A 16837-nucleotide genomic window follows, 5' to 3' on the forward strand; every position below is an offset into this window, starting at 1 on the left:
AAGATCTTGATCCTCCTTTGGGATCAACGATATAAAAGCCCTTCTCCAGGATGGAGGCACCTTCCCTCCGGCCTGGATATTATTAAATAGTTCCTTTAAAGGTTCTACCATCTCTGCAAGTAAAGTTTTATAATAAATTGCTGTTAAACCATCTGTACCAGGAGCCTTACCCACTTTTAACTGTTTAATTGCTGATATAATTTCTTCAGAAGTGATTAAACAATTCAACCCTTCCCGTTGTTCATATGAAAGCATAGGAATATGCGCTTCCTGTAAATATTTATCTATATCTAAGGTTTGTATATTCTCACTAGCATATAACTTTTCATAAAAATCCAAAAAACCCTTTTTAATCAAATTTTGTTGATATATTTCTTTACCCTTATATTCTATTTTCTCTATAGTACGTAACTTCTGTTTTTTCCTTAATTGATAAGCTAGCCACCTACCAGGCTTATTTGCATTACAAAAAGTATTATGTTTCACATATTGCAAATTAGTTGCAATCTGATTCACCATTAACATATTAAATTGCTCTTTCAACAAATTTATTGAAATCTTTAATCTCTTATCTGATGGATTCAAAATAAAAGCTTTCTCCTTCAATTTAATCTCTTCTTCCAATTCTTTATGTTTTTGCATCTGCTTACGCCTATGACCATTGTTCATATGAATCAAAATCCCCCTCATGTAAGCTTTACTGGCATCCCAAACCATTTCAATCTATGTTCCTTTATGCATATTCAAAACAAAAAACTCTTTCAAATAATCTTTACATTTCTCTGAAAGTACATCATATCTAAATAAATTTTCATTCAATCTCCAAGATCTTCTTATCCTATCTTCTCTAAATAGTTCCATCCATACAGGACTATGATCCGACAACGTTCTAGGAAAAATCTTAACATTCTTGACTATGGGAATAAGATCACCAGTAATTAAAAAAAATCAATCCTAGAAAATGATTGATGCCTGTGCGAGAAAAAGTAAAATCTCTGTCCTCCAAATTCCGTTCCCGCCATATATCTCTTAATTCCAAGTCATCTTTCAAGTCAAAAAAACCTTTAGGCAATCTAGAATAGATAGGAGAATTTTTAAAAGACCCCTTCTTGTCCTTACTTGAATCCAAAACACCATTCCAATCACCCATCAAAATAACAGATTTGTAATCCAATTGAGTTAGTTTATCATGTAAAAACTTATAAAACTTTCTTTGCTGTTGGTTAGGAGCGTATAATCCAATAATAAGAATTTTCTTGCCTTGTAGCAATAGTTCAATAATAACATATCTTCCCTGTGGATCAGATTCAATTAATGTAGCAGATAAGTCTCTTCTTAAATAAATAACCACTCCACTCTTTTTGTCTGGAGCAGATGCTATAAAATGTAGTCCCAACTGGGAGTTAATCAAATACTTTTGATCTTTTGCACTAATATGAGTTTCTTGTAGGCAAACAATATCATTTTTGTGTTGCTTCAAGTAGTGAAACACTTTCTTTTTTGTGGTGAATTTAAACCATTAACATTCCATGTCAAAAGCTTTATTGCCATCCTCAGCAACCTGGAACCTCTGGAACGCCACCTGGAGATCCGCTGTTGGTCTCTTCGGTCGCACCCCTCCCACCGGCTCTGTAGTAACAGGGCCTTGTATCATAGACTCAGAGTCCATCTTCTGTTTCAGTTGTTCCTTTTCTCTCCGTTTGTGCGCAGCACGCGTCATTCTCTGCTCTTTTGGATCACCCTTTAACAGCAAACTCTGTTCAGTGGATTCAGCCAATTGTGCCTCTCCGACAAGCTGTGCTGATGTGCCTTCAACTTGTTGTTTATCTTCTTCCACTCTCAGGTAATGGAGATGGTGGTGAACCTGCTTTCAGGACATAAGTATAAAAATCTTTTGCCTTTGCAATCGTATTAAGCCTGTATCGTGTCCCTGCATGATTCACCACTATTCCAATAGGTATCTCCCATCTGAACTGAATTTGTCGATTTTTGAGCTCATCAGACAGAAAACCAAAATCCTTCCTTTTTCTCAACATCTTGGGAGGTATTTCTTTCAGAATTATAATATCTTGACCTGCAATTTGAAATCTCTGTTGATAGAAGACCTGGATGATCGCATTTTGAAGTGACCTCTTAGAAAAATAAATCACCATGTCTCTAGGTAAATTTTTCTGCCTCGCAATCCAAGAATTCACCCTAAAAAATTTTTCCACCTCCCTTGATAACTCCTTAGGATCCCATCCCAGGATGGGAGCAATGACTTTAATCACCTCTTCCAATAAATCCTCACAAGGGTTTTCTCTCAACTCTCTTATTCTCAAAGCAAATTCCATTTCTTTATACTGTGAAATAATCACCTCATCCTCAGTTTTATCAATTTTGTTTTCTGCTATAGCAATTCTATTTTCAAGTTTTTCACTATTTTCCACAACTTCATCCACACGATCATCTAAACGTTCAATATGTGCAGCCAGCCCTTGAAATGCAAACAAAATGTCTTCTCTCATCTCTCTATTTTTAAATTCAAGAAGATCAGCTACCTCTTCCTTTATTTGTTGAGTCATTTCTTGTGCCTGCAGCTTCAAAGCATCCTGCAAGTCTTTAAGTGTAAGTGCTGGTGGTGGAGGAGAGGGTGGAGGGGATCTAGGCTTTGGATTGCATCGCAGATTGAACTACAGGCGAAGAAATTGAGGTTTTAGAAACAACAGGAACTGCCTGCCATCTTGAAGCCATTTTCCAACTTGCTACAATTCACCTTCTCTTATCACTTTCACTTTCCCTCTGGACTTCAAAAAATAAAAATAAAATCCAAAAAAAAAAGAAGAGGAACCCTTAATAACAATAAGAAGAATTAAATTCTTTAAAACTCTGAAATCCAATATATTGTTTAGATTTTAACAAAATCTTCGTACTTTATTCTTTATTCTTTCAAAAAGAAAAAACATTTCAGCGCCATCTTTTCTCTTTCTCTTTCAAAATCTAATTTATGTATGGAGAAGATTAAAGCACTTGAGTTAAAGTTCTGAATACTTGCAACTTTACTCCTCCTGGTCAGCTCTGTCTGCTTTGAAAGCAATCATAAATCACTGTAATCCGCAGATGTGGATGCAGCGTCTGGCTTCACCCCTGCACGGAGCAAAGGCGTCCTGGACTCGGAGAAAGCCTTGGACTCTGTGGGAGCTCTCACACTCTGACCCCCAGATAATTCTGGGAGGTCTTGGGGAGCTCTACCACTATCCGAGGAAAGCTCATCTCCCCCTCTTCTTCCGAGGGGGAAGTTTACGAGCTGCGGGACAGCTGATTGTCGCTGTCTCCGCGGATCTAACGAAGCCTCAGGACGGGCGGCCAGAGAAAAGCCGCCATTCGGCGTGGCGTTGCCACCGGAAGTACAATTACAATTCTTATTACTATTGATATATAAAAAGTTAGATATAAACATTCTCATCATATTTTACTAATATAATAATATCAATTCATAAATCAGCATCCTATTTTTCATGTTCTTATTAAGGTTTAATTTCCCATTAATATTTGAAATATCTATCAGTTATGATTTTCTCATAATTAATTACATTTAGCTAAAAACTTTTTATTCATATCAATCCTCCTTTTATTTTCATATTTCCCATATCAAAAAAAAAGGAAAAAATGCTATTTTAATTTTAAATCATATCTTTCATTATAAAAGTCTAATTATATCTAGGGTCTTCCATTCTTTTAATCATATTCAAACAAATAATTAAACATGTAATGCCCCCTCTAATAGGTCAAATCTTCTTTTTTAAAAATCTAACTCTCGCTTGCTTTCTTTGCCAAGTAGCTTTCCAAGCCAAGGCAATTAAATCACCCAGGAATTTTCTTTCTATTTTTGTAAAAGTTGCTTGGCATGAAGAAGACAATTTAGGTAGGGTATTTTTTTTGGGGGGGGGGGAATTCTGCCCATTTATATTCCTTAAATAATTCCCACTTTCCTTCTCCCTCAATTTCTCTTTTTATGTTTTGTCTCCCAACTTGTGATATTTCCCCTGACAGCTATATATTCCATTTTTTAAAATCTTCTTCCTTATCATCAGGTATGTTTTTCAGACCTAAGAGGTAAAGCATCTTTTCCATTTTCATTGTTATGCTAAGTCTTGCAGTATTTTATATGTATATGGTAGTTTATATTTCCCTTCTTTTATCTCTTCCATCTCTAGGTCCATTTCCTCTGCTTCATCTTCTGATTTCTGGTTTATTTGTTCATACTTTGTAGTCATTGTCTGGGAATTTTCTAGTTCAAGATTTAATTTGGAGATCTGCTTATTTATATTATCTAAATTATATTTAGTTTCATTATAGTTTCTTTTTGTGTCCTCTTTGTGTACAACAATTGTTTGATGAATTAGTTGTAGCACAGAGTATATTTCCTTCTGAAAGTTGTTTATTTTTTTTTTGAGGCATCATTCCTGGAGATCCTCTGGTATCCAATCTTAATAAGAGTAGAACCAGTCCTAAAAGCAATATTTTGTAGTAATCTTTTGTCTCATATGTCCAACAATTTTCGGTCAGGCAATGTTCAAAGTGTTCAAACCACCCTGAAAACAACTCAAAAGTCTCTCCCAGCCAGACATAGTAAAAAGTCATTTTTCCCCCTCTCCCAGTAGTTCTTGAGATTAAAAGTCCTAACTCAGCAAGTCTTTATAGTCCAAGGAGGCCAGGGTGATAAGTATGCCAAAATATTTTCCTTTATTGCCAGCTGTTCTCCCAAGCTAGGAATTATCAAGCAGCCAGGAAGCTAGTTGTAGTGCTATACTCAAATCCACCACTAGATGTCATTCAAAGTCCATTTTCCACTTTTAAAACAAAGAATTGATTTCTTATATTTCACCTCAATTTTTTTTCCAAAGAGAAAATCTTAACAATGATCTCAGTTCTCAAATTTGTCAAAGCTGTAGCTTTATGTTACTTCCACTTCAGTATTACGTGTTTCTGTCCCTCATAAAAGAAATTAAAATGCCGCTTCTGTTCATTTTTGCAGGTTTTAGCTTCTTGGGAGCCTTTCCCAGGAAATTCAGTTGTAAAATAGTAAAGAAAGGATCAGTGTTCTCACCCAGTTCCAAACATGCTGTTTAGAATATGTTAATTGGTGCTTTTTCTTCTTCGGTTGTCAGCAGCTAATGGCTGGACACAGGAATGTAGCCAGTCTTTCCCCTGCCAGTTTGGAGGGTTTTTCTCAGATCAAACAGAAACACTGCTGTCTCTCCATGATTGATAAGGCACCCCTCCTTCATCACCTCTTTGGGGTGACTTTAGGCCCTTTTAGCAGGGTGAAATCGGTGAAACACTCCCTTCCTGTGTCTGTCTCGCTGCGACGCAAGACTGGAAGTCCTCAGTTCCAATTATTGTTGATAAGTGAGGACTAACTGTTATTGTAGTGATCTAACTTGCCTTGTATTTCAGTGACAAAGGTGTTAATTACTGTCAGAATTCTGCAGTTTTAAGAAGCAAGCAAAATTTCTCAGATGTTCCACTTTTGTTCCTGACAACATAAAATATAATACAAATCATAAATGAATTGTAGAAATGATTTTATGTCAAATTTGTTTTTTGCTGAAAATAAAAAAGAGACTAATTGGAAGAAGGGCAGAAATCTACAGATAATGAAAAACATGCTCCCAAATATAGTTCTGATAGATAGGAATTTGTTCTTACCTTCCTTTCCTTCTTCTTCTTTTTTAATAATATTTTATTAATTTTCTCATTTTACAATTAAGTATTTAAAAGGCAGTGTGGTGCCTGGGTTAATCAATAGTTCAATAACATACATAAGTCTTTAGTATAAATCTCAAGTTACAACATCAGATATTTCTTCTCTTTTTCCCTTAATATTTACTATCTCATATTAGGCTAATACAGTTCTTATTATTATCAACTAATAAAAACATCTTTGTTACATTTATCAATAATTTTTAGCTTATACATATCTTAATAGCATTTGCATTCAATCCTTATATACAATCAATGTCCTGTTATTGTCATGCTTCATTAATCTCTTCACACTGGCTCTTATACTGGGGCAGTCATCTAAGAGGTTTTTTCCTCCCGGTATGTACTTTAGGGTGAAATTAAAATGGTTAAAGTATTGCACCCATCGTACTTGTTTCGGGGACAATTTGTGAGGAGTTTTCAGTGCTTTTAGGTGATTTTCATGGGTTAAAAAGTCATCTTATACGCTGGAAAATACGGTACTGCAATCATGTTGAATTGAATGAACCTTTATTGTCAAAGTACAACCATGTATACATTGAGATTGGCTGAGCCTCCCTTTGTGCCCCCACCCCCAACTTACAGTGACACAAACCCTCCATCTTATTACACCATGTAAGCTAATTGCACAACGCACCAGCCTCACAAGTCAATCATGCATAAAGTTTATAAAATTATATCCCGTTCAAAAGCCTAACAGCCCATGGATAAAAGCTGTTCTTCAGCCTGTTGGTACGGCTGGCTATACTCCTATATTTCCTACCCGATGGTAGGAGAGTAAAGAGATACCGTCCAGGGTGTGAGTCATCCCTGAGAATTTTCCTCACTCTTCCAAGGCAGTGAGCCCTAGCGATGTCATCTAGTGGTGTCAGGGAACAGCCCACAATGTCTTGTGCTGTGCTCACCACCCTCTGTAATGCTTTCCTATCCGTGGCTATCAGACCAGCATACCAAACCACAATACAGTATGAGAGGATGCTCTCTATAGTAGAACGGTAAAAGAGGGTCATTAGCCGTTGTTCTACCCTGTTCTTCCGCAAGACCCTGAGAAAGTGAAGTCTCTGTTCGGCCTTTCTGGCCACCTGGGTTGTATTAACTTTCCAGGTCAGATCTTCGCAGAGATAGACTCCCAGAAATTTAAAGGAGGAAACACTCTCCACACAGTCCTCCCCAATGTAAAGTGGGGCAGGTTCCTCCTTTTTCCTCCAGAAGTCTAGCACCATATCTTTTGTCTTGCCAATGTTTAGGTACAAGTTGTTGTTACAACACCATATGGATAGTTTTTGTACCTCTGCCCTGTATGCTGTCTCATCCCCACCTGTAATAAGACCCACTACGGTAGTATCATCTGTGAACTTAATTATCACAGTAGATGGGTCAGATGATACACAGTCATATGTGTACAAATAGTACAGATAGAGGCTAAGCACACAGCCCTGTGGTGAGCCGGTGCAAAGCTTCAGGGGGGTGGACAAATGTCTCCCCTATTTCTTCTTTTCTTTAGATTAGCCAAACCGAGGTCCTGCAGCCGTTCTTCGTGTGTTATAGTCTCCAGGCCTTAGTTGCTCTTCTCTGAATTTTTTCCAAACTCTCAACATCTTTTTTGTGATATAGTGACCCAAATTGGCTGCAGTATTCCAGGTGGGGTCTTACTAGGGTTTTATAAAGCGGTACTAATACCTCATGTGATCTTCATTCTATGCCTCTGTTTATACAATCCAGGATTCTGTTAGCTTTTTTGGCTGCTGCTGCATACTGCTGGTTCATGGTTAAGTGATTGTCCACTAGGACTCCAAGGTCCTTCTCACAGTTGCTATTTTTAAGCCAGGTCTTGCCCAGTCTGTATTTGTACCTTTGATTTTTCCTTGTTGTTGTTGTTGTTAGCTGTGAAGTCGTGTCCGACTCATCGCGACCCTATGGACAACGTTCCTCCAGGCCTTCCTGTCCTCTACCATCTTCTGGAGTCCATTTAAGCTCACGCCTACTGCTTCAGTGACTCCATCCAGCCACCTCATTCTCTGTCGTCCCCTTCTTCTATTGCCCTCAGTCTTTCCCAGCGTTAGGCTCTTCTCCAGTGAGTCCTTCCTTCTCATTAGGTGGCCAAAGTATTTGAGTTTCAACTTCAGGATCTGGCCTTCTAAAGAGCAGTCAGGGTTGATCTCCTCTAGGACTGACCGGTTTGATCGCCTTGCAGTCCAAGGGACTCGCAGGAGTCTTCTCCAGCACCATAGTTCAAAGGCCTCAATTCTTTGGCGCTCAACCTTTTTTATGGTCCAGCTTTCACTGCCATACATTGCAACTGGGAAGACCATAGCCTTGACTATACGCACTTTTGTTGACAGGGTGATGTCTCTGCTTTTTAGTGTGCTGTCTAGATTTGCCATGGCTTTCCTCCCCAGGAGCAAGTGTCTTTTAATTTCTTGACTACAGTCCCCATCTGCAGTGATCTTGGAGCCCAGGAAAATAAAATCTGTCACTACCTCCATTTCTTCCCCATCTATTTGCCAGGAATTGAGAGGGCTGGATGCCATGATCTTGGTTTTCTTAATGTTAAGTTTCAACCCAAGTTTTGCACTCTCCTTCTTCACCCGCAACAAGAGGCTCTTTAGTTCTTCTTCACTTTCTGCCATTAGAGTGGTATCATCTGCATATCTTAGGTTGTTGATGTTTCTTCCGGCAATCTTAATTCCAACTTTTGATTCCTCTAACCCTGCCTTTCTCCTACCTAAATGTAAAACTTTGCTTTTCTCCACATTGAAACTCATTTTGTTGGATAGGGCCCATTGTTCACGTTTGTCAAGATTTTTTTGGATCCTGAGTTTGTCTTCTGGGGTGTTAGCTACTCCTGCCAGTTTGATGTCATCTGCAAATTTGATGAGTTCCCCTTCAATTCCCTCATCTAAGTCATTGATGAAGATATTGTACTGGGCCTAAGACCGAACTTTGTGGTACCCCACTGCTTACTTCCCTCCATGTGGATGTACTGTTAAGGACTACTCATTGATATGGTTTGTCAGCCAGCTACAGATCCATCTGGTGGTGATGTTATCTATTCCACCTTTTTCTAGCTTACCAAGGAGTAGGTCGAGGTCTACTTTATCAAATGCCTTACTGAAGTCTAAGTATATTACATCCACAGTATTTTGCTGGTCTATTAGTTTAGTCACTTAGCCTGGGAAGAAATATGAAAAGGGCTTTAAAATAAGAAAAGCAATGTTAATCACCTGTCTATTAAGAGAGTAACATTTAAACAGTCACGTTGGGCAATTCCTATTTTATCTTAGTCTTCTCATAGATTCATTAGGCAACTGTGATGCATCAATGAGACTGATAGGAACCTCGTCAGGAATATCTGTTTGTTCTGAATGAATTTTGATCACCTGATGAAACATATCTGTGGGAAAGGAAGGAACTTGCTGATGATCCTTTATGAAGTATCTTTGAGGAATCTGGGATGAATAAAATGCTAGTTAGAATCAAAGACTTGGCTGGGCTGCTTGGATACTTAAAACCAACCACTGCTCAGTGTGGGGATCCAAATTAAAGCAGACTAAATTGTAGCTAGTATCTGCAATTTCTGAGAATATCCTTGGAGAATGTGTGACCCACCAGGTAATGAAGAGCTTCAAACCTCTGCAGGGGTATTTGGAGAGGGTGATTTGGGGCTCCATCTCACCTATTATTTTCTCTTTCTTTCACATGAACATAGGAGACAAATTGATTACTGAATACTGTGCTTCTTGCAGTGCAGGTAAGGAAGAAAGACAGTTGTTCTTGGACTCTTTTCTACATAGCATAAAAAGAATTGAACTTAACAGTTGAAAAATGCTATTATCTAGCATCCTTTGATTTCTTTCTAATCATTAGTTTGCTCAGAAGATTTTCTTCCTGTATAATGAGAAATGTGGATCAGATGCTATGCCATCTTTGTACTCCTACTATCTTAAAAGTCCTTTCAGTCTCTTTATTATGTTTTTAATCACTGTTATAAATGCAAGAGGGACTCCATAGAAAGGAATGCTTTTGGAAATTATTACACCTGCATGAATATCTTTCAGGTATTGCGGTTCTGACAAATCTTGGGGTAACGATTTGTGTTTGTGGAAGTATTTACACCTGGGAGTCTATGACAATGCGCCACAGCCAACTTGCCAAGGCCAACGTGCTGTGGCCAAATCGCCTCAGAAGAACTCATTGTGAGACAAGAGTTATACTAATATCAAAGAAATGGTAGAATAGAATCATTAAAAAAGGATGCAAATGGCAGGACAGAATAAAATGTGAATGACAAAAGATAAAATATTTTTTTATTTATTTTAAATAATTAAATTGAATTATTAAATTTTCTTGCAGCAAGTTGGCCATGGCAAGTTGGCTGTCGTGAGCTGGCTACAGTGAGTTGGCTGCGGCAATTTGTCCCATTCTGTACAGCTGGGATTTAGGAATAAGGATGCCAATAATTCATCTTTAACTGTTCTTCTGTGAATCTGTTTGGTCCAAAGGAGCAGTTGTGATTAAAAAAGAGAGTATGTGTATACTTTGTTATTGCCTGATTTGACCCAAAGATATTTCAGATATGACAATAAATATCTTTTGGGGGAGGATATCATTCTGTACACCCTTGCTTATTGTGTCTTATTTTCTTTGTATATCTCACAGAGACGACGAAGATCACAACTAATGGTCTGTTAAAGGAACACTGGAACTGCGGGAATAGATCTTCCATCTTTGTAATTGTTGCTTTTGAAGTAAACCAGTGGGTCTGTACCCCACATTTTTTCCTGTATATTTGAACTACAGTTCTTCAAATACAGCTGGAGCTCACTAATTTCCACCCCTGCCAGTGATCCCCACCCAATTCACTCCCTGAATTATCACCTTGTTGCACCAGAAATTTCCCCAACTTCTGGGTGATCACGCTAGGGTTGAAATAAAAGAGGAAATTAGAAACATACAGTATCATGTACCTTCCAGTCATGTTTAGGAGTTATGGAAAAGCTGTCATTTCTTCAGATATATAACTTTTTATAATACTAGTTTCATTCTTTACAAACACAAAGATATAAATTTTGATAGTGCTTATGAAAGCAAGTTTTGAGAGAGAATTTAATATGTGAAAGGACAGAGAAAGTACCTGGAAAAAACAGGAATGGGAATGGGAGCAAGGGTTTCCACAGAGGCTTTCCACTCTCCTTTCCTCCCCAAATGCAATCATTGGAGAATAGAAAAAAGATGCAGACAATGAATAATATTAGACATCTCAGTTCAAAATAGGCATTTAGAAAATTATTTAATCTGAGAAAGAAGCTACTGAAGAATTCAGGATTGTTATAAAATTTAAATAAATATGCAAATATACTGTTACTCTTTATGTGAATTTCAAGGATTGCTATTTTCTTGAATAGGATTTTAGTAGGCAAGAGGTTTCTGCTCTGCAGGAACCATGTCACTGAAGAATTCGGCAGAATGGAATAATGTCCAGTTAAACTACTAGCAATGTTGAACCCTACATAATATGATTAAAACATGATGTTGCATATTGAAAAAGTTTGGGTGATTCCATGCATGCTGAGGACAGATTCTGGGACAACTTAAATGGAAATGTGGGGAACAAGTGTGTGTGGTACAAATGAGCTTTACACACAGCAGGCTGTTGCCCAGAACATTCACACACAATAAATTGGAGACAGTGGTTTCCTGCATGCTATGCTGTAGCTACACCCTTCATGGCAGTTTCTGCATTATTGGTCTAATTGATTTACCATTTTTTTCATGTTTTCATTCTATAACTTTGAATATGTTTGGTCAGAGTTCCCTGCTTCAGGATGATAAACTTTATTCCAACAACTGAGAGCAGAACTTCTTATAGAAGGACAATGACAGAAGAGTTCAAATACATCTACAGTTATTTGATAGCTGTTCTGCTGGTCAGTGCTCAGCAGTGCTTTTAGTTTGCAGGCCCTTAGCCTGAATATATGTAAAAGAAAGAAGCTTCACTCCATGCACATACAAGTTCTGTTGTGTGACAAGGAGGAGGGTTAAGCACATTTGGGAACCCGAAAAAGGGTTAATTCATCCAGTCAAATAACTTTAAACTGAACCCCAAATCCAATCATGCACAGAGTGGAATTAACCCCACCTGACCAGTAATGTCAACACCTATACCCAATCCTGGAAACATTTGGAAGAAATTTGGAGATCTCCTGGTGCAATCCCTATCCAGGGAACGAATCCTCATACCATCACAGATGAATGTTTCTGCGATCTTTGTGTGAAAACCTTCAGTGATACAGCACTCATGATTTCAGGACATAATCTGTACTACAAAATGATAAATCACTGTTGGGAAATTTCTCATTTCCAATGTGGCCCTTTATCTATAAAGCTTCCAATCATTGAGTCTTGTTCTAACTTACCCTAAACAACTGAAACAATTTCAGATATTCTGATGTGCTCCCAAGGTAAACAAAACTGTTCAGAAGAAAGTAACTGCAGACTTGCAGGGTCTGAAACCTACAAAGAGTATCTCCAAAAACTGCATCAGTGATTGCCAGCCTCAGTGAGGAATATCTCTAATAACTTCAGTTACTCCACCCAGTGGGTACCTACTCTGTCATCTATTCTGACTATGCAGCACATATATATACAGTAGAGGTCATGATGCTATGCATAACAAAAGTAAAGTAATGCAAAAACAATATTGCATTTATTCAAATCTATTAGGCTAGGGCTTTCCAACCGGTGGAGCACTTGGCTGGTGGTACGCGGCGTTGCCTTCCTCCCCACCGCCTCTCCACTGCCTCCTCCCCCCCACACCTCACTCCTTCCCAGCTCACTTGCTGCCGGAAAGTATGCTGCTTGGCAGTGGCCTGCAGGAACTCCACAGAGGGCGCGCACACACGCAGAGTGAGGCCCCGCCCTCCCCAGGGACTCGTGCAGCAACTAGATTGACTTCTGATTGGCACTTCTTCGGGGCACACATGGCCTGGAAGGCACATTGGAGTCCCAGGTACTGGTAAGGTGTTCGGTCTGCTCCTCCCCCATTGCCCGCCAGCCCTGGGAGAGTCCCGCATGAGCACCTCGCCGGCCCTCGAACCCTGCCTTTTGAGCAGGAGCAGCCTTCCCCTCCTTGCCCTTGGCTACCTCCGTGGGTGCCGCTCTAGCACAGAGAGGGGGAGACCGGTCCCCATTCGGCCTGCCAGCCCTGGGAGAGCCCTGGGAGAGCACCTCGCCGGCTGCTGAACCCTGCCTTTCGAGCAGGAGTGGCCTTCCCCTGCTTGCCCTTGGCTGCCGCCTCTGTGGGTGCTGCTCTAGCACGGAGAGGGGGAGGCTGGTCCCCGTTCACCCCGCCAGCCCCGGGAGAGCCCCATGCAAGTGCCTTGCCGGCTGCCAAACCCTGCCTTTCGAGCAGGAGCGGCCTTCCCCTTGGCCCCCTCCATGGGTGCCGCTCTAGCACGGAGAGGGGGAGGCTGGTCCCTGTTCAGCCCGCCAGCCTTGGGAGACCCCCGTGCGAGCACCTCGCCAGCCGTCGAACCCTGCCTTTCGAGCAGGAGCGGCCTTCCCCTGCTTGCCCTTGGCCACCTCCGTGGGTGCCGCTTTAGCACAGAGAGAGAGAGGCCGGTCCCCGTTCAGCCTGGCAGCCCCGGGAGAGCCTCGCGTGAGCACCTCGCCAGCTGCCAAACCCTGCCTTTCAAGCAGGAACGGCCTTTCCCTGCTTGCCATTGCCCGCTTTCACGGGTGCCGCTCTAGCGTAGAGAGGGGAAGGCCAGTCCCCATTCGGCCTGCCAGACCCAGGAGAGTCCTGCACCAGCACCTCACCGGCCACCAAACCCTGCATTTCGAGAAGGAGCGGCTGTCAAGCCCTGGGCTTGACAATCAACCGAAGAGGGGGGATCTGCGCAGCAACCCGGCTACCTGGCCCACCAGCCGCTCATTGCTCTGCCGATCAGCTGGGAGGCTGAGACTTCGGATCTGAGCCACCGACCAGAGGAGAGCACCGCTGATCAGTTGGGAGGCTGGGACTCTGGATCCGACGCCATCGGCCAGCTGGAAGTCCTGGTGGGCGGCCCCGACACCGCCGAACAGCCGGGAGCATCGGCAACCTTCTCTCGGGGCTGCCAGTCAGCTGGGAGCCCAGGGCTTGACAGCCACTCCTGCTCAAAAGCCCAGGGCTTGGACTTCCGGTGGCGACGCGACGTCGAAAGACAGCCGTTTTCGGGCTGCCCGCTCCGCAGCTGTGTTTTTCCATCGTAAACAGCGCCGATCAGCTGTTTAGATGGATTTGAAGCCCCCTCCTCAGGAGAAGAGGAGGGGGTGAGGCCCCAGGTAGGGGTTGAGCTCTCCGGGGCCGCCTGAGCTGAGAGCTTGGGCGGCTGAAGGATGAGCCCCCCCGAAGCCTGGGTTGCTCCGAGCTGCGCAGCGCCTCTGCTCTGGGATTCTTGGAGCAGAGCCAGGCGTTAGCAACCACCCCTGCCAAAAGGAAATACTTTTGATTATCAAGATGCAGGCAGAGCGGTACAGGAGGTCAAGGTGAAGTGGACTCTTTATTTTTACTCTCTAGCTCAATGGATTTTATAGCTTTAAAGTGAAAGTGCGTAATAAGTGAAAGTGGGGGAAGATGGCGGCTAAAACTTCTAAAGCTCTTCGGAATGCGGGGTCTTCCCTGGTGCAAGAGACCTCACTGCAAGCTTTGCTTCCTCCTGCATCTCCCTCGGTATTGACGCTTAAGGATTTACAAGACGCTCTTGGAAAGCATGCACAACTGATGTCTGATATGATGGATGAAAAGTTGAAAAAGCTGGAGGAGAAATTGGAGGAGAAAATGGAGAAATTGGAGAAGAAGATGGAAGAGAAGCTGAGAGCAATGAGGGTGGACATCTTGTCTAAGGTTGAATCCGTAGCTGAATGTGTGCTACAGCTGGATATAAAAGTGGAGGATCTCAGTCAAAAGAACTCTATATTAGAAGCAAAGGTATTAGAAAATGAAAATATAAGGGATAAAATGGACGAAGAATTGAGCCTTGTTTAGTATAATCAGATGCAGTATGCTATTAGAATTAGGGGTTTAAAGGAGAATGGTAAAGAAGATTTAAAGCAGCTGATTTCTGAGGCTCTGGAAGGGGTACTGGGCCAGTCAGCATCTGAAATTGAGGGAAATATGGACAAAGTTTTTCGTGTAAATTCATGGATTGCAAGACAGAGGAAGTTACCCAGAGATGTGGTGGTCTATTTTACAAAGAGAGTAATTAGAGATGAAGTCATTCAAGCTGCTTATGATACTAATTTGGTAGTGGCTGAGCAAGAAGTTTTGGTTTTAAAAGAGATCCCTCCGAAGATCCTAAGGAGAAGGAAAGATTTTGCATTTCTAGTACAGGAACTTAAGAAACGTGATATTAAGTTCAGATGGGAGATTCCAGTTGGGTTGGTGGCGACGCACGAAGGTAAAAGACATCGTTTGGTTACTGTGGCTCAGGCACGTGATTTTTATAGTAATGTGTTAAAAGCAACCCCCCTATCATTTTTGGAAGCTGCAAAAGGATACGGTGTGGGAAAGTTTCAAGATGTTGCAGATAGACAGACAGAGGACAATGGTGTTGGAGGGGATCAAGCCACAGTCTCATCGGTTGCTGCAGGAGGCCAGAAGATGACGCGTGCCGCCCTAAGAAGAGCGAGACGAGAGCAAGAGCAAGACCAGCAGAAAGTTATGGAATCTTCAAAGTGTGCTTACAGTGAAGATGTAGGAGGAGAGCGGTCTAAAGAAGTTTTGGGGGTCATGACAGAGGTGCTCCAAAAGTTTTGGGGCGTTAAGATTGCTGATTAAATTTTTAGATTAGAATGTCAATGGAGTAAAATTATTATAGAGGAGAAAGAAAGTTTTTTTTCTCTTTTTTAATATTTTACACAATTTAAGATTGATGTTATTTGCTTGCTAGAAAAGTATATTAGGGTTATGGACTTAAACTATGTGTTGAACTAAGAGTGGGTATGTAAGCTCCTAATTAATAACAAGTTGTGTTAGAGATTGCCTAAATCTTTTTTTTATATACTCTTTTTATTTGAACTTTTATTTGAACTTAAGGATGATTTGGAACTGCGAGACATTTGGCGTGATACATGCAAGAACTATTTTTGATTATAGTTTAGTTTGGTCGGAGATTATTAAGATTAACAGAGATAAGCGCTTTTGGTGCGTAACTGAGAATTTGTTTGGAAATTAGAGAAAGGTGGGAGAATGCAAATAGCAGGTGAAAGGTTTTTTTTCCTTTTTTTTGAAATTAATATGAATAAGGACTAGGATTAAGAAAATTTATTTTGAGTAAAGATCTTTTTCTGTTTTCCTCTTTTTCTTTTCTACTTTATTTGTAATATTAATATTGTTTGTACTCATTTTATATGAGCTAGAGAGAGATAGAATTTATAGTTTATTGTTGATAACATAGGGGTGTTTATGTTTGTTTTTTGATTTTATGCCCTGTATTTAGCTCTGGGAAGTCGGGGGGGGGGAGGAGGGAGTGGGGGAGAGGGATAGGGGTGGGGGAGGGGGGGATTAAAGTCAAAATGTATTGTAAAACTTTTTAAATTAAAAAAAAAAAAAGCCCGGGGCTTGATAGCAGCCACCCGCCCTGCTTTTTGCAAGCCTTGTTATGCCGCCGCCACAGGCTTCCAGCAGCGGGAGGCTCCGGGATGAGCCTTGGCGCATCTTCCATCCCCTCCTGTGTGAAGGGCGCCTTCCTGCCCTGCGGTCCACAGCAGCATTGTTGGTGCACATGGGTCGACTGTGAGCGAATGTCAGGTGTTTCTGTTGCTGGAATAAAGGTTATTAAATGAGCTGGCAACCTCCAAGTATCATTGATAGATCTTCCCCAACTTTCTTTCCTCTGGTGCTTAATAAAGAGTTAAGTGGTTTCTTGGTAAAAATGGATAAAGAAGGAAGGAAGGAAGGAAGGAAGGAAGGAAGGAAGGAAGGAAGGAAGGAAGGAAGGAAGAATGGGAGGGAGGCAGGGAAGGAGGAAAGGACAAAGGGAGGGAAGGAAGAAAGGAAGGAAAGAAGGAAGGGACAATGGGAGAGAGGGAGGGAGGGAGAGAAATAGAG

At 41.2% G+C, this 16837-nt stretch overlaps 1 pseudogene across 1 annotated transcript in view; it reads left to right on the forward strand.

Annotated features, from left to right (window-relative positions):
- LOC308662780 (alpha-2-macroglobulin-like protein 1) overlaps positions 1–16526 on the forward strand; it is a 72378-nt pseudogene extending 55852 nt beyond the window's left edge. Inside the window, exons 17-18 of the transcript in view lie at positions 13695–13842; positions 16404–16526. The product of the transcript in view is annotated as an alpha-2-macroglobulin-like protein 1 (transcript). The remainder of the gene's footprint in view (positions 1–13694; positions 13843–16403) is intronic.
- The last annotated feature ends 311 nt before the right edge of the window (positions 16527–16837 follow it).

This window comes from Vipera berus (genome assembly GCF_964194415.1).
Source record: "Vipera berus genome assembly, chromosome: 2".
Lineage (NCBI taxonomy): Eukaryota > Metazoa > Chordata > Lepidosauria > Squamata > Viperidae > Vipera > Vipera berus.